This window comes from Danio rerio, chromosome 8, assembly GCF_052040795.2.
Source record: "Danio rerio strain M-AB ecotype USA chromosome 8, GRCz13ab, whole genome shotgun sequence".
NCBI lineage: Eukaryota > Metazoa > Chordata > Actinopteri > Cypriniformes > Danionidae > Danio > Danio rerio.
Genome location: NC_141028.1, coordinates 29821051 through 29840431, shown reverse-complemented (window position 1 = coordinate 29840431; position 19381 = coordinate 29821051).

Here is a 19381-nt window from a genome sequence, read left to right as displayed (position 1 = left end):
GCTAAAATCAAGTGCCATGTGAAATTTACTTCTAAAATTATTTTTCTCAACATCCTATGTTTATGTTCAGTAATTTCAATTTAAAGTTAATGAAAATAACTTATTCTTTGCTACAAAAAGAATTTGAAAAAAAGAAAGCAACACAACGGAAATGTTTTAAGTGGACCCAAAAACTTGAAGGACGCTGTGACTATTGCTCAGTGAAGTTGTTGGTGATCTTTGAAAGGTGACTTTTTGTTTGTTAATTTTAATATTCTAATTCCCGTCTCTTTAGTATTTATTAGCCTAAATATTTATAACATAAATAACCGGTCCATCCAACACAATCTCATGGCAATTCGTAACTTTTTGATTTAGTGACTAATTCGTATGATGTAATTCATAAAACTTAGTACGATTTGCTTATCGCCCAATGACAGTTGGTTAGGGGTGGGGTTAGGTGCTACGCCTCCTTTTTAAATCGTACATTTTCATACGACTGAACTTGTACGAATTTGTTCAAATTAGCCACTAAACTGGCAAAGCGTAAAATATTTACGTTTCCTCGTGAGATCAGGCTGGTCCATCACATTTTAGGGTCCACTTGAAACATTTGTGTTGTTTTGTAAGAAAATGCAGCACGTTTTTGTTAAATATTTGTGTTGTGAGAAAATGCAGAAAGTTTTTTTTTTTAATGTGTTAGTATTGTGAGTATTTGCTTCATGTGTGCTGTCAAACAGATGATCGTTTTTCAATTTGCTGCCATTTTTTGTAAATGTTTCTTAAATTGTAGCATGTCAATCTCTCTCGGCCACCATAAAATTCACTAATTAAAATAATTATTTGCTCATCAATGTTTTAACTGCAAAACTCACAATGTGATTGGCTAACGATGATGATTCGCAAAAATCACCCCTGGTCAAAACAACCTAAACAGCAAAGTGAACAGGAGAGATGGTATTTGAGTGTCTGTATTTTAATATTTTGACCCTGACCCTATAATCCCAGCAAGGAAATTTTGTGAAGCATAAGTACATTTAAACTCACAGTCACTAAGCTACTTCAAAGACCTGAATGATCCTTCAGTCCTCTATCTGTCTGCTCTCTGCCCTATACCTTTCACAGGCATGGAATCCCATGCATTTGACCTGGAGACCCTCCAGTTAACCAGCAGAGTCAGCACTCATACATGATCAAAACATTAGCAATATATATTTAATGCATATCATATCTGAATTAGAAAAGACTAAAACTAGACAAGCTAATATACATTAAACCCTTTTTTTAATAATGTATATTTGTGTGGTCATTTTTCTTTTTTTCTTTCTTTCTTTCTTTCTTTCTTTCTTTCTTTCTTTCTTTACAATTAAAAGAATTAATAGTATGTTTATCAAATTGTTAATTTTTTTAAACACTGTAAACCAAATTATTTAAAATTATGTAATAATGTTTTTGTTGGTGTATTGACATTAAAAAGATTTTATGTATGTATTTATTATTTTTTATTACTATTGTCATTTTAAAAAACACAGTGAAAAATAACTGTAATATAATTGTTGTAATTATTATTATTATTATTATTATTATTATTATTATTTGGTAATTATCAGCAGGATAGACTTTGGTAAGCAAATGTACAGATTCACAGTATGTCAGTGAAAGCAGAAATAAACTATATACATTAGTTTTTGACAATAGTTTTTACTGTAAATTAAAATGTAAGCAAAATCATCCCACATATATTCACTACTCAAGACTCCCTTAATTCAAATGCAAGTGGGAAAAAAATATTGTAGCACCTTATTTTACAGTTATCTATAATTATTGTGGTGCAAAAAGTTTGATTAACAATACTAAAATAAAAGTGAAAAACATTTTTTAAAAATTTAATTCTGCATTATTTTCAGACATCTTACCAATTAAATATACACTATTGGTCAAAGTATTGGGGTCAGTTTGTTTTTTACTGTTTATTTTGTTAATTAATTTAAATTAAATTATTCTGTTCATCAATGCGGCATTTATTAAATGTAAAAAAAAAAAATACTTGTTTATTAAATATTTATTTATTTCTTAATGTATGTAGTTTTAAATTAAATTGTTAATTTGTACTATTACAAGTAATAATAATAATAATAATAATAATAAAAATAATTTTAACATATATAATAATAATAATTCATATTAGAGTGATTTCTAAAGGATCATGGCCTGACCTTTCAACTTTTCCTCCTCAAAAGAATAATACAAAAACCACCATAAAAAATACAATTTAATGGTAAAACGCATCCTTAATCAGTCAGCTTCTCCTCAAAGTCATAGCCTTAAAGGTGTATTGCACACATTTTGTGTCAAATTTAATGCAAACGTGACAGGACTGACAGAACATGTTTTTTAATCAATTGATGTGAATAACAACCTACAAATGGCTATTTCTGATTTTTTTTTTCCCAAATAACAGTTTTTAGCAAAACACAACTTTATTAAAGCTGTGGGTTTAATATGGCCTTGGACAAGGACAATGACAGGGTTTGTAATTTTGTAAACAAAGAAAACAATCTGAGAAAAAAAATGAATGACGTATTCCTTCACAGTATTGGCTCTATACTTGGTTAACATACTTATACTCGTATCGTACATAAAATGTATTTTACTATGTGGATGTGATTTGTTGTTCTACATGACTTCAATGTCTTAATGCATTAATAAATGTACAATATATTAATAGCTTAGTCAGAGAGTGACTCAATAAGGTAATGTAAACTGCACACAATTGATTATGTAGTGTGTCAAGTCCTACTTAAATGCCCATTCTTAATCTGTAATCGAAAATGTCAGGGTTATCAACAAAGTGTGTATATTTTTGGGTTGGAATATCCTTCTGTAAAATAGTTTTAAGTTCATTCTTGCTACAGACAAAGCATTAAGGGCTGTATTTTGACGATCCATGCTCAAAATGCAAAGCGCAGGGCACAAACGCATTCAGGGCAAGTCAGAATCCACTTTTGCTAATATAAGGACAGAAAAATCCGCTTTGTGCCATGGCGCATGGTCCAAAAGGGTTGAGCTTATTTTCTTAATGAGTTATAGGTGTGTTTTGAGAATAAATTAATCAGATTCCCATCTTCCACTCCCTTTAAGAGCCAGTTGCGTCGCCCCATAGCGCATTTGTTATTTACATGACGACTTTGTAAGTGGAAAAACTTTCACTAGCAAAATAACAGTTAAACAGAGCATTTGCAGAGCGAGAATGAGAGATAAGGGGCCCTATCATACACCCGATGCAATTGTTGTTTGCTAGTTTCAGCTTGGCGCAAGTCAATTTTCTATTGAAAAATCTATTATAGTTTCTCAACATAGCAACGCGCCAGCAATGTGCCTCAACACGCTTCATTTTTGGACCAGAATGCCTATAAACGCGCACATATGAGCACAAATGCATTTGCTATTTAAACAGCGTGGCGCAAAATGTCAAAACGACTCTTGCGCCAAGCTGAAACTAGCAAACAACAATTGGGTCGCACCTTATGTCACATTGCGCTGGGTGTATGATAGGGTCCTAAAATTAATTGCTTCTTCTTTCAAATGAATTCACTTTCATTGAAACCAAATCTAAGAAGTATCATAATCAGTACACAAAATTAAAATACTCGTATTGGTTTGTAAAAAAGTGGTATTGCTTCACCCCTACTTATCGTTTCACAGTTTCAACCTTTTTTTTCTGCATTACAACAATCCACCCTTACAGGGTCAAAGTGGAATGCATGAAAAACATATACCTAAAAATAAATAAAAAGAAAAAAACACATTTGTAAAGTTGAATAATCGAATTTAGAAAACAACCCACCCCAAATATGTTGGGTAAGAGCAGGATTTCTGTGCACATCATTCATCAGAGATGAGGAAAATCCCTGAAGTGTGGCCTGGATGGCCTCCAATTCCTATCATACTCATATGGTCAGCGAGTGCAGAATTTTTACTAAACAGATGTAAAGACAGCTCTCGGTATGCCAGGATGGATGGATGAAGAGAGGGAGATCAGTTGAAGGCATTCTTGAGTGCTGACTCAGGGCGATTTTTTTTATATAGTACCACGTAATGGACTCTATGTTTTGTTTTTCACTCCCTCCCTCTGGCCTTCCTCTGCAATCTTATAAACACAGGTAAAACCATAACGCTGCTCCTCTCACACACAACCACTCCATATATTTCACAATCCCAAAGACATGTGCAGAGGAACTTACAGGAAATGCATCAGATCTGTGAACCCCCCCCCCCCCCCCAAGTACATTAGAGGAAACTATTTCAATGTTTCTGGTTTGATATGAAGCAGTCCTCATACCAATCTCTTCACTCTTCTTTTTACATACAGTAAGCAGTGAAAATGGTAACGATCACCACCATTCAAACAAAAATTTACTCTTAAATGGCATGACTTTGCTCTTTTGAGCAGCAGCAAAATGCATTTTTATCATATCAAGGATGAAATAAAGTGGAAGATCTAAACACATTTACTGAATAAACTCTGACGTAGCAAACAGTTAATTATTATTATTATTATTATTATTATTATTATTATTATTATTATTATTTTGCAAACTTTGAAAAGATTTGCTTCACATATGGATGGAAACAAGGTTACAGTTGCACATTTACCATGCAAGGTGTGAATATTCCATAGCATTTCAACAACAACAAAAAAAAGGACAGAAAATGCTGGCTGAACTTTGATAGCTGCAGACAAAAAAAATTGAAAATTGAAAATATACTGTATATTGCACTATAAAGCTAATAACTCAGAAATCCTACATGGTAATAACCTATATAAACACATGTGTTTTAATATAGGTTTTGATATAGGCTTTTAATATATGTGACATATATAAAATTGTCCATTTTCCTATATTATATGCACATATGTGTAAATGCAGTATATGTGCACATATGAAAATATGCTGCATACATGTGTTTATGTTAAATTGAGGTGTATATATAAATCGAGGTGCATATATATACAGGCCATATAGGTCTCCTGTATTGCTTATTTATATCCACAAATAAGCCCTCTCCTATATAGCTCATATCGCACTTTGGCAACTGTCATACATGCCTAGCTCATATTTTCTATTATCAAGGCAATAACTAAGAACTAACAAAAAAAGTGCAAAAAAAAAACTGATGTATGTGCCAACACTTGAAATTCGTATTGCATGTAATTGACATGTAATGGATTTGAACCTAAGTGAGAAGAGATGGAAAGCTCTGATGTCTACACGTTTTTCCTAAAACATTTACATAGACAGAAAAGAAGGAAATGTAACAAAATGGTTTTTTTTTGTTTTTTTTTGTACAATATGTTTTTCTTGTACAATTTGATCATTCTTAAGTAAATAAAACATTTTTATTTCTACATGGGTTTTTATTTATGTTGTCTAGCAGCTATGAATTTTAAAAGTTTTGCTAATATATAGGTAAACATATAGATGAACATATAGGTGAACATGTATGTACATATATATATATATATATATATATATATATATATATATATATATATATATATATATATATATATATATATATATATATATATATATATATATATATATATATGTACATGTACACATAAACTGTAGGTTTCATATTTGCACATATATCCTCATATAGGTTCTGTCCATGTGGAATTGCATATATTGGTAGAGCTCCCACACATTTTGTGCTGTAAACATACCCAAAAGTTTGCTTTTATATTTTACATGAAGTACCTCTGCGCTTATTTTTCTGGACCAGAACATTAGTCGCAATCTCTGAAGTGATGACGTATCTCAGATACTAAGTTAGAGTTGTTTAATCTGCCCCAAATTTACAAGTCAGACTTAAAGCAGCACCCTAGATCTTTATTCTTAGGCTCTTAGAAAAAAAAAAAAGGTAAGTAATGAATCTTTTTTATAGTGTAGGAGAAAATCCTCAGTTTAATTTTGGTCCCTTGCTTAGAGAAGTTGTTTGGTGTCACACACTGTTTTTCATTTGGAAAACCTCATCTAAATGTAACAGTGTGCAAAGCCAAACAAATTCACAGAGCAAAGGATCATGGGACAACAAAGTGTCAATCAGATGTACCTTTAGAAATACTTCATTCCAAAGAGCCCTTCCAAGTGGCCAGTTTTGAGCACTTTAGTTTGGAAAGGCCCTTCAATATTAAGCAGCCATGATTGGATTCACTCTGAAGTGCCCTTCACTGGGTGATATATCCTATTTGGATAACACTGTTGGAAGAAAGTTTTTTTTCTGAGGAAACTTTGGGTTTGTATTTCTATAATGAAACAGTTTTACAGTATAAGCAATTTATTGAATCAGTTTTATCTTTCTGCATTGTAGCTTGGTACGGTAATCTGAGTTTGTCAAATTAGAACAGGTTAAGTAGCCTTGTGAAGGTGGCAGGCAAGATCATCGGTTTTAACCAAACTGGTCCAATGGTAATTTACCATAATTATGTTTTAAAGAGAGCTCAGGGTATCCTACGCACCCAAATCACCAATTATACTCTATGTTTCAGCTGCTGCCATCAGGACGTTTTAGAGTTCTTATTTGCAGGACAAATAGAATTATAAATTCTTTTATAATGGCGGCCATTAGATCATTAAGTCCAGGAAATGCACCTAAAAAATGATGTATTGTATGTTGTGTGGTAATGTTTTGTTAATGTGTACATGAAACTTTGTCTGTGTTACGGCACCTTGCTGCAATTTTAGTTTCCTTAAACGGGATAATTCATCATTAATTCATATATTTCATTTATTTACTGTGAAACAACAACTGCTTTAGTATTGCCATCTTGTGTCTTCTTTAATGCAAAACTGTGTGCAATTTCTGAAAAATGATTCCGCATGAAAATAGTTTGCTGATGATGAAATTTGTATCACTCACACTAGCCATGTTTTCATCCACCTATTTTAGGAAAATGCCAACATGCACATGCTTTGCAAAAATGCACAGAAAAAAGAGAAGCATAAACTTGTTATTTAAGAAATAATGTACATAACTACGATGGAAACACATTTATCAAATCAAATCCAGCAAGTGCATCAAAACAGATGATGTGATAACAAAAATAAACACAATGGGATGGGATTAATAGGCAAACTAGAGACTGACCACGTTGCAGAACATCTGAAATGTTATTTTGGTCATTTTAAAATTCCTTATACAATGTCTGTCATTAAAGTAGTTTGGTATTATTACCTCCAGAACCATCTAAAACGGTGTTCACCACATTCATTGCATTTCGTCTTAATCTTCTGATGCGCATGTACTTTATTATGACTTCCTACACCACAGCAAATTCCTTTTTTTTTTTTTTTTTTTTTTTGAACATTATTGTTCTGGAAATGGTGCTTTAATAGCAAATGTTTCATGTGATGTTTCAGTTTTGGGCATGAATTTTATTTGCATCATCTTCAAATGGAAACATTGCCACTCATATCCAGGTCTATGCACAAAAACCAAAGATGTGAATAGCTGCATGAATTCTACTGACCTGATGAAGATCTTCACCTGATGTCAATCTGAGGATGAAGAATGATGTATGGAGGGAGGAAGAGAGGAACTGAGTGACACTATGGTAACATCTGATGACATGCAGGCACTCAGATGGACAAATGGTGAGTTGGTGTCACTGATGGTGAGTGGGGGGTCTGTGATACTGATATCTTTTAGTCTGGGAGCAAGTGCATATGTATGTGCGCTCGCATCTTTAACACCATCCTGACTAGATTTTTGGGTCTCATTCAGACCCTAGCATTCACTGGAGAAGCACAAGGTGACAGGAGAAGTAATGAAGATGAATGCGTGTGTGTGTGCGTGTGTGTGTGTGTGTGTTTCTGAGAAGGCTGCTTTTCTGCTCAGATTAAGATCAGGCTTGCTGATAAAAATGCCCGCCAGGCCACTCAGAAACCCAACACTCCTCTCTTCTCTTCTCTTTCCTCACCTCTCTTGATTCCCCCCTTTTCCCATTCCCTTCATCTCTGTCCATTTCTCTTGTATTGAGTACAGGAATGAGCTTTTGGGTTCTGTCTTCCTTTATTGTCTTTTCAATAGAAAGTCAGCTTCTGCAGATATCTTCTTTACTTTGCTTGCACTATACACTGAATGTGAGAAATATAAAATATAAAAAATATATGTGAAAAAATATATTTGGACAAAAATTACAAAACAAATTGTAAATAAAATATAAACATTAGGTTAAGGCCAACAGTCAAAGTTGATATAAAGTTGAAAAATGAATATTGATTAATATGAAGGATTTTAAAGTATTATTTAACATCATGAGCTTCTGACAATAAATAAATAAATAAATAAATATATATATATATATATATATATATATATATATATATATATATATATATATATATATATATATATATAGGGTAGATATATATTGGCGTTTATTGGCTGTAAATTGGCTGTAGTGTATGTGAGTGAATGTGAGATTGTACAGCTGTAAGGGCATCTGCTGCTGAAGTCGGCAGTTCTTTCCCCAATAAATAAAAGGACCAAGCTGAACAACTAATCAATGAAGACTTTTACGATACAAACCGCTTATTCAAACAAATGCTGTTCTTTATAATATTTTCAATTTCCACAAAGATATAAAGATGCAGATCTTGAAAGTATTTCTTGAAAGGCAAATCAGCACATTAGAATGATTTCTGAAGGATCATGTGAAGCTGAAGACTGGAGAACTGATGCTGAGAATTCCGCTATGAATCATGTGGTGTGGTGTGAGTGAGTCACACATACTACACCACATCAATGTGAGATAAAGCTTGATTGTAATATTAAAGCAAAGTTCTGTTAATATAGACTGACGATGACATACTAGACCAGTTGTATAGTATGAGAAGGAGTTGAAAAAGTAGTTTCACAAAAATTCAAGGCTGTTCTTTCGATTTTAGCTCAGCTGATATTAATGTTCTGGCCATGACTCAAGAAATCATGACACAAGGTTTAAAAAAAATCATATAATTTTGACCACATGGTGGTGCTGTCCTGAAACAGGGCAAGGTGCCAAATTCATTCATTCATTTTCCTACGGCTTAAGCCTGATTTATACTTCTGCGTCAAGTGACCGGCGTAACCCACGGCGCAGGCAACGCGCGTGGCTGTGCATTTATACTTCTGCGCGCTGTCTCTGTCGGTCTGCATTAACACTTCCGAAACGCTAGTGGGCAGTGAGGTGTAAATGTTCCTCTGTGTCGAGTTTCTTCTCTGCTTTTTTGCTTTTCCTGAACACTTCCGGGATGTACAAGTGGCTCAAACTCGCTCATTTTGAGGCAGGAACCGGCAGACGTGCAACAACTTTAACTATGAGGTAAACACAAAACAAAACTTTCCATCCGGAGCTCCTTCACGGGACTCCACACTTGTAAACAATCGCGCGCGCCATTCGCGCGGCTCTCGGTCCCGCCCAGACTCGTCAGCGCTACCAAGCCGACCAATCACAGAGCTTACGCTGCACGTCGTTGCGACGTGTAGTTACATTTTTTGAGAGGTGCACGTCAGTGACGGCGACGGCCACGGCAAAGGGCTATGCGTCAGCGCCGTAGCATACGCCGGTGTTTGACGCAGAAGTATAAATCAGCCTTTAGTTCCTTATATATCAAAGGTCGCCATAGTGGAATGAACTGCCAACTATTCCAGAATATGTTTTACGCATCAGATGCCCATTCAGCAGCAACACAGTACTGGGAAACACCTATACACTCTCACATTCACACAAACACACATACACATACAGCCAATGGCCTATATGCACAGCAAGTGTTTTTCAGCCAATGAAGAACTTCCAGTGAAAGCTTAATGTTCAAGCTCAGAAAGCTATTTTCAATTTCATAAGGTTGCTTTTACAGCATCGATAATGTAATTCAAATATATTCAGTTACATATACTTAAGCATTTATTTGGTTGTTAAAGCGTAAAAAGAGACAAAAGACCGTTTAAAGCTAAAGGCTAGCTCAAAAACTCTTGAAAATACTGTGGTAAAATTAATTTCCATAATTTAAAGACATGGTGTGGAAAAATAAAATTTAATGCAGTGCTTCTTGTTCAGTCTGAGACCCACTTTAAATCGTATCTTAGCCGGGCAGTGATGATTGCTGTTTTTTAAAGAAATCAGATCTTAAACGTGGCGATTTTGTATGGGATGACAACTGAAGCTGACTGATTGTTATTAAAAGTCTGTGTGCATATCCCCCATTTAGTTTATCCAAGTCACTTATTGCGCATGTCTTTGGTCTGTGGGGAAACTGAAGCACCTGTAGCAAATACATGCAAACACAGGGAGAACATGCAAACTCCACACAGAAATGCCAACTGGCTCAGCAGGATTCAAATCAGTGACCTTCTTGCTATGAGGTGAAAGTGATAACCACTGGCACCCAAGGTGCCAAATATTCATATCAAATTTCATAATAATACATCAATGAATTTTACCACAAATTTCAAATGGTTGAATGCCCAAAATGAGCAAATTGGTACCATGGTAACTCGTACCACCAGCTTCAAAAGCAAAGTTACAAATGTTAACCATTAGAACCCAAAACCATTAGAACCCAAAATATACTTTTTTGAAAATCTCCTTACCACTGGGTGGCACAATGGCAACTGTGCAGGTAGCCTGAAGTCAGGGTTGTTGACTTCAAAATTGGCCAGAATACATCAAAGCATTGAGAAGATATAGGCTGCGTCCGAAACCGCCTACTACTCAGTAGGTACTGCATTTGAATTTAACCGTACAACTCGGCCGTTAGAAAAGTACGTTCTATACAGTATGAATGTGAAAAGTATGAATGGAATTCGGACGTACTACATCCGCCATTTTGTCATGGTCACGTGACCTACCTGCGTCAGTTGCGTCGCTTTACTTCCATTCATAAATTCGCTCGCGGAGCATCATGGGATAGCGCAGCATGCATGGGGTGCGCACTCCGGAATCTCGCCGGAAGTAGTAAGTCATCCGGGTACTTCTCGCATACTGATTTTCGAATTCTATGAATTCGGACATACTACTCGGCGCTCATACTGATTTTGGCATACTATATAGTATGGAAGTATGCGGTTTCGGACGCAGCCATAGACTGCATTCCACTCCACTTTTTAAAACACACTCACAAACTTCCCTTTCCTAGGTCCCTCATAGGAACAACCGTTAGTGGGTTCTACTTCATCAAGCGTATGAGGGAAACTTACTGTACATGGATATATGCTTGATCCTTTTTGACAATGCCAACTGACCCAGCTGGGATTCAAACCAGAAACCTTCTTGCTGTGAGGTGACAGTGCAAAAAACTGAGCCACCATGTCACACACAAAGATAAAGAGATATTAATTCTGACCAACCCCAATGTATTTTTCCTTACCAATTTCTTAATCTATCTCACTAATAGATTTTACACCACCAAAAACACTGTGGTATTGTTTATCACTGACTTTAATCTATGCATCAGGCTTTGCTTTGCTATTTTGTGAAATCCTGAGTTTCGGTTCATTTGACAGGACATTTTCTGATGGATGAAGTGAACAGCAGAGTGCAGCAGAAATACATTTGATCTTTTTTTTTTTGGCCTCAAAACGCATCTCTTCTCAGAACTAACACTGCCAACCCCAAAAAAGTTTTGAGAGTCATCTGCAACACAACTTCTCTGAACCAGGTTTCACTGTAGGAATCCTGGATCATAATCAGGGTCATATAGTGGAATTAGGACAGACCCAAACAGAACGCTCAGCGGGGCCCGATCGGTCGCATTAGTCACATACCATGCTGCCTATTTATTTGCTGGTGACATGAGGCCGCAGTCAACACTGATCTCTCTCTATCCCTCTGTTTCTGTATCTCTCTATCAGCGCCCTGGTCCTCTAGGGTCATATTAAGTGTGTTTAAGGCCACTGTTAAATTGCTTGAATTATCATACTGTAACGATTAGTAATAATGGTCCACAGCTCATTCAAAGCAATCTGTGAAGCCTCATAGATCTGCTTCCCTATGTACTTAGCTTCCCTTGGAAACTCTGGATGCTTGACAGATTGGTGTTTTCACTTTTACAAAACAGAACACACAAACTACTGTACATGTAAAGAAAGCAGCTGCTTAACTTAAATATAATCAAGCTACAGTCTTTATCTATGTGTCAAAGTGTACTAGACACAATGCGTAATTGGATATCCAAAGGATTAAATACACTTTGTGCGTGTGACCTCTGTCTTTTGAAGCGAGTCAACAGTGCAGAGACCAGTTTTCAGACCATCGTAAGGCCAATTCACATTCTATTAATAGACATCGACAAATACAAAGAATTACCAGATTGCAGTTTGTGAATTCTGAGACATTTTACAACCTGACAAACTGACAAAACAGTACGCTCTATTGTTGAAAGCAAGCCCTGACAAATTAGGGGCCATACACACCCAAACAATTCATGTTTAATTCAATTAAACTCTTATTTCTATAGCGCTTTTAGAATGTAGATTGTGTCAAAGCAGCTTCACATAGAAAATCCAGTAAGTTGAAACTGTCAGTCCAGTTTTCAGAGTTGAACTTTAGTTTAGTTTAGTTTGGTGGGGTTTAAATTTCACTGCTGAAAATCCAAACACTGAAGAGCAAATCCATTGCTGCGCATCTCCAAAAGTCCCAAACCAAGCAAGTGTGAAGAGTGGTGGGGAACAAACTTCACCAATTGACAAAAGTAAAGGAAAAAAAAACCTTGAGAGAAACCAGGCTCAGTTGGGCACGACCATTTCTCCATGCAACTCTGGCAGCTGCATTTTACACTAACTGAAGAGTATTAATAGAGGATGCTGGTAAATCAGCAAACAGAGCGTTACAGTAATCCAGCTTAGAAGTCATAAAAGCATGAACTATAGCTTTTCTGCATCTGAGATGGATGGCAAACTTCGTAACTTAGCGATATTTCTCAGATGAAAGAAGACAGTTTTTGTGACAAGTTATGTTGCTGTCTAATATAACACCCAGATCTTTTACAATAGAGCTTATGCTAAAAACGACTCTCTCGCTTATCACTGGCATTTTTCTTCTTCTTTTAGAGTTTTATGGGGGTTAGCAAACAAACGGTAGACAATTGATGGAATTGAAAATACTCGATTGGATGAGGGAGGGGGGTGGATGGGAGAATCAATAAAAAAAATAAATAAATCCTGCTAAACATTTGTTTTAAATATGTCATTGCAGCACAAAATTTAGGCTGATTTGATGTAATATTCAGCAGAGTTTTACATGTACATGTTTTATATGCCCATTTTTTATTTTTTCTTCAGAAATGATTTATTTACAAATGTAGAACAGAGTAATAAAACCTTCTCTATTGTTTCTGGTTCATCATGCAAAGGAAAGTTCCCAGACTCACTCTTATTCATTTTATATTGAATATTTTTAAGCTGTCTGATTCAAAGTCTGGTACGTATTGGTTGACAGCACTACCTACTGCGCCACAGCATTGTCGGCTATATTTATATAGACATAAATATTTATTATATTATATTATATTATATTATATTATATTATATTATATTATATTATATTATATTATTAAATATTTATATATACACACCATTGAGAATTATCTTCTCTTACACTATGACAGTGTTTCTCTTTCGACACAAACTTGATTTTGAATTTGATAAAATGTCTACCAGCTGACTGCTTATCTCCTAATGGACTCCTTTTCCGCTGTTACCAATTTGTCCAGTTCGCTTTACCACAACAATGGGGCTCAAGTGCAGTAAAGATCGGTTCCAGAAAGCAAATAGGACAAAAACAAAAGCTAAAAGGTAAAATAAACAAGTAAATAAGAGGGTGAGGATGTGGTAAAGTCTGAAAACATGCTAAAAATCAGAGGAATTTTCTTTTTCTGGATTGCTTTTCAAAACACTGCGGTTGGGTTTAGAGAAAGGTGGTGGGCGGGCTAATCAGTGCTTTAAAAAAAATGATTGTGGGGTTTAGGGAAAGAGGAGAGTGGGGGGATCCGTGATTTTACGTGAGAACTGCAGTCAAAAATGGCACTCGCAAGAGAAATTTGAGTTCTGAAAAAGTGTACACAGCGCCCTTTGGTGGACTCACAAAAACAAATACTTGTTCTCACTGCGTTCAAAAACATGTTCTCACTGCGTTCGCGTGGGTTTCCTTCGGGTGCTCCTGTTTCCCTCACAGTCCAAAGACCTGCGGTGCAGGTGAATTGGGTAAGCTAAAAATGTCCATAGTGTATAAGTGTGTGTCAATGTTACCCAGAGATGGGTTGCAGCTGGAAGGGCATCCACTATGTAAAAACGTGCTGGATAAGTTGGCGGTTCATTTGCCATGGCGACCCCGGAGTAATAAAGAGACTAAGTCGAAAAGAAAATGAATAAATATATCTCCTGCGATGTATTTTGCTCTCTCCAGAAATGTACATAGTGGTACCTAATCAGAATTAATTAACATAGCATTCACTCTATACATACTTAAAAGTACCTCAAAAAACGTGTTGTTTTGTGGATCTTCCACTAATTGAAGACCTTGATTGACAGTTGATAGAGAGCACCAGTGTGAGTGTGCACACCAATGTGCAAAACATAAGGAATAACAATGAAATAATAAAAAATAAACCTCTAGTTTGGTAGAAAGTGGAAAAGCTGTAATAAATACACAAGGAAAAAAAGACCTTGATTGAAAAGCTTACGTGGAAAAAGTGGAAAAGCTTACCTGATAAATACACAAGGAAAAAAGCATGAGGGTGACCTGAGTTCTTCTTCTGTGGAACAAACAAATGTCAGAAGATTCAGTTTGAGCAGCGCCACCTTCTGTACCAAGGTATTTCTATATTTCATTAAGTGCCATATAAAGTCAGGGAGAACTTTTGCATGCTCACTGTTGACACTCATTGTGAGTGAAAATTACTTGGGCATGAATGTTGAACATTTTCTTAAAAAAATGCTGATGATTAGCGCAATGTGTTATGTGCCTTTTAGCTAGGACCATCAAGGACAGCCAGAAACCATGGAGATGTAATTGATTACCAGATCAGTTTTTCAGACCACATTGCTGGAGATTTGCTTTATATCTAATACATCATATATCTAAACCTAATTGTTTTTTAAAAAATAACTTCTTTTTTTCCCGTTTAATTTCACCATTTCAACACTAGTACCTCCTATTATATTTCTGTTTATTAAATGTCTTCTTATTCAAAATAGTTGGTTTTATTACTGTGACTTTGGCAAAAAAAAAAAAAAAAAAAAAAAAAAAAAAAAATATATATATATATATATATATATATATATATATATATATATATATATATATATATATATATATATATATATATATATAAATAAAACATAATGGAATGACTCCGCTTGCATGACATTTAAAAGAATGCTAAAATCAAACTTTAAAGAGAGCGATAACATATTAATTGTGCAATAAAAGATAAAACACTTTTATTGTGAAATCTACAATAAAATACCTTTGGCCCTATATCAATCTTACTGAAAAAAAAAATGATTGAGATGGGAATGGGAAATTTGAGGACACCTTAATAGCATTTTTGCATTGTGTATTGCAAGTTTCCAACGAAAATAAAAAGTGCATGTAAATATACTGCCTAAAGCTACCATCCTGAAAAAAAAGAAAAAGTTTGAATCTACTGTCAACGTTCAACACAAACATGTAATTTTCAAACTTTCTGTTGGTCAGTGCAGTAGATTTGTTTGACAATCTTGAGTCCAATATGAAATTTGCATTGGATCCTTGGAGGCCTTACTTTAGGTTGAAATATATCTTGCAGCTTAAAATTTTTTGAAATGTGGTAGTGTGAGTCTACCTCAACAGCATTATTTCTATTGGGGGAAAAAACAATTTGAGAAAATCTTTGGCTCCTTCAAGTGAATTTCCCATTGAATTTGCTGATATTTGAATATGAAAGATCCCTCAACAATTTACAGAACAGGCTTGATAAAAAATTATGAGATAACGTATTGCATATTTATTTTAATAAATGCCATACATTATAAAATAGTTAACAAGAATAGGTAAGTGTATGCCACTACTGTGCTAAACACTGTAAAAACAGCATTAGTTGTACCTAATAAAGGAGAAAAGATTGTAAAAAACAATATGCTCTGGTTAGAAAACAATCCGTCCTGAAAAGGCTCTGAAATCACAAGCAGACACAAGCCCCACTGTTCAAAGCTCTTTCTGCCCTATCATTAAACTAATCAGCTCATTATTGGACAGTTCGGCTTGGTCACTGGTCACGTTTTGTAGAAATGGAGGCCCTTTTATTAAACAGCACTTAAGTAGAAGATCTAAGGATCTCTCCGATACCGTACTGCAGTGATTTTGACCAAGTTTGGCTGGTGAATGTCTTAGCTATCCTGTTCACAATCCAAAGTAGCTATGCATTTTTAACTACCACTTTACGCTAATCAAAGCTGCATTTATTTGAACATAAATCGTAAAATCCTTACTCCAATTTTCAAAGTTTCATGATCTTTCAGAAAGAAGTATAAAATAAAATCAACTATTCTTATTTTTATCAGTACTGAAAATCATGATTTATCACAATTTAAAGGTACCAAAAATGTTTTAATACTTTTTCACATTATTGATCAAACATTGCAGTGTACACATTTATAATTTTACCAATGTTTTATTTAATTTAAACGCTGTTATTTTTACTGTCTTTTCACTTAAATAAAGAGATGCCATTGTGTATGATGCAAACCAGAGGCTTCTTCTGCAACATGCATCCCCTTATCTGCATTCACAACTCAAATCAGACAGCAATTTTAATGCACAACAATAAGCTCTGTCCATCACACAGCAAAACGCAGTCATGAAGATGAAAACACTGAATTCATGAAATGTCCAGCCCAGAGTTCTGAACTAAACCAGATTGGGGAAAAAAAAACTTCAAAAAATGTCTAAAATGTTTAAGAATCTGCACTCAGAAATAAAGGTACAAAACTTGACAATGGGGCGATACAATTTCAAAAGGTATGTTTTGTATCGTACAGGGGTACGTTTCCCAAAACCATCATTAGCCAACTAAGGTCGCAAGTTCCATCGTTACAAACATAGTTAGTTGATTTGCCGTTTCCCAAATCCATCGCTCCATCGCACATTTGTAAACTGAGTCGCAAACTTGAGCACTTCAAACTACACCTCTAGAGCTGTAGTTAGAAACATTCCTGGCTGTGTTCTATTCCCACTTATCCCCCCTATGCCCTATTCATTTAGAAAATTCTAACATTCAACGTATTTTTACAGTTCAGTTTTAGCGATCTTCATGTTTGTGCTCCCTTCGCAGTGAACTTTGAAAACATTGATATCATTTTGAACACAGCCTCATGGCGAAAGCTATAGGTGACCTACCATTTAAAAGCGGAATTTATGTTATGTCTCCACAGCTTGTGAAAACAAAAACATAGCATACGTTAATTCTTTTAATTTATAGTGAGCTATTTATTAAGTATGTACTGTATATGACATGGGCCTGTGGGTAAGAACTTTCTGCTGTGATTTGCATGTGTCAAATTGTAAAAGTAGACTTTTCAAAAAAAAAAACAATAAAACAATATCCTATTTAATAATAATAATCACCATCATCGTCATCATCATCATCATCATCATCATCATCATCAATATTATTATTATTATTAAAGTAAATATAATTATACTAAATAGCCTCATTGTTTATTTATGTGATTTATAAATGATATTAGAATAGTGTTAGCTTTTGTAAGTAATATTATCTTTTAGAATAGGATATGTAATGTTTAACTTCTCAATAACATTAGTAAAACAAACACAAATCCTATATCTGTCATTTACATATATTTCAGTTAATATGGAAAAGGAGTGCATGTTTTTACCAAAACTAATATTGGATTTTATTTTAAATGAATGTTTTTGTAAAACAATATAATTTGCACAAAGAAATGATGGGGTTCTTCTCTAAAGAAGCTGTTACTCTTACGCTATTCCTAGCGTGGTTTAAGCAATAGATCTGGGACAGAGAAACTAGGGGTTTTGGGAAACACTCCTCACTACATCGTTCTTTTCCCAAACAATGCATTGTGCTATGAAAGTTCAGCTGCAATTTATGTTGTTGTTTGGGAAACGCACCCCAGGTTCACATTTATACCTTTTAGGGTAAATTTTAATAGCTATAAATTTTAAATGTGTACTGTACCTCATAATACCTTAAAGTAACAAGTGTATTAAAGTACCAATGTGTACCTGTAAGATACAAAAATGTTCCTTTTAAAAAGGTACCATCACAGTGACAGTTTTTGTATCTTTATTTCTGAGTGTGAGTACAGTCATGAAGTGTGGAAGAAACTGAAAAAGAGCTGATCAAGACCAACAACAGGGCAGTGTGAGACTGAAGTGTGAGAGACTAAAGTAGTTTTTCAGAGACTAGTGATGTGCTCAGAGAAGTGTAGCGGTGTCCCGTAAGAGACTAGTGATGTGCTCTGAGAGACTAGTCATGTCCTGTGAGAGACAAATTATGTGCTGTCAGAGACTAGTAAAAGATTCTGCGAGAGATTAGTAATGCTCTGCAAAAGAGTACTGATGTCCTGCGAGAGACTAGTCACGTGCTGTCAGATACAAGTTATGTTCTGTGAGAAACTAGTGAGGGATTAATGGTGTCCTTGTGGGACTAGTAATTATTTGTTAGAGACTAGTGATGCCCTGTGAGAGACTAGACATGTCCTACATGATACTAGTCATTTCTAGTGAGACACTAGTGATATCCTGTTATATATCCAAAAGAAAACTGTCAGCCGAGCCTGTTGTTGGTGAGCAAAATAAATGATCCTTTATATCTTTTTTAATGTCTTTATATGAACTTTTGCTGAAAAAATAATAACAGTTAACAAGTACCACAGCATAGGAGAGCTAAAGAGAGCTTACACCTCTACCAGCCACAGCTGTTAACACCATTCTTCATGTTTACACAGGCAATGATGAGTTTTACAATAACATGTCATTTTCGCTCAACTGTTAGCTAATGTCCTTAGTGCATGCTCATTTATATTATTAATATTACGTCAAACCCTTCCAAGCGCCTCTCTGGTAGGGCTCCATGTGGAGTGAGCAGCCCACATAGCTGTCCTCCATATTGTTCTCTTGAGTCCCCCTGACCAGCCTCTTTCATTCGTTCTTTATATTCGGTACCAATAGTCCGAGTAAAATACTGTCCAGTATGAGCACGTGATGTATGTTAAGTACACGATTTGTGTTTTCAATAACATGTGATGTAAATATTCAGCTATTAGCCATGATAATATCTGATAGGCTCAGAGTCAGTTTAAAATATTATTTAAAAGCAGCACACCCTTT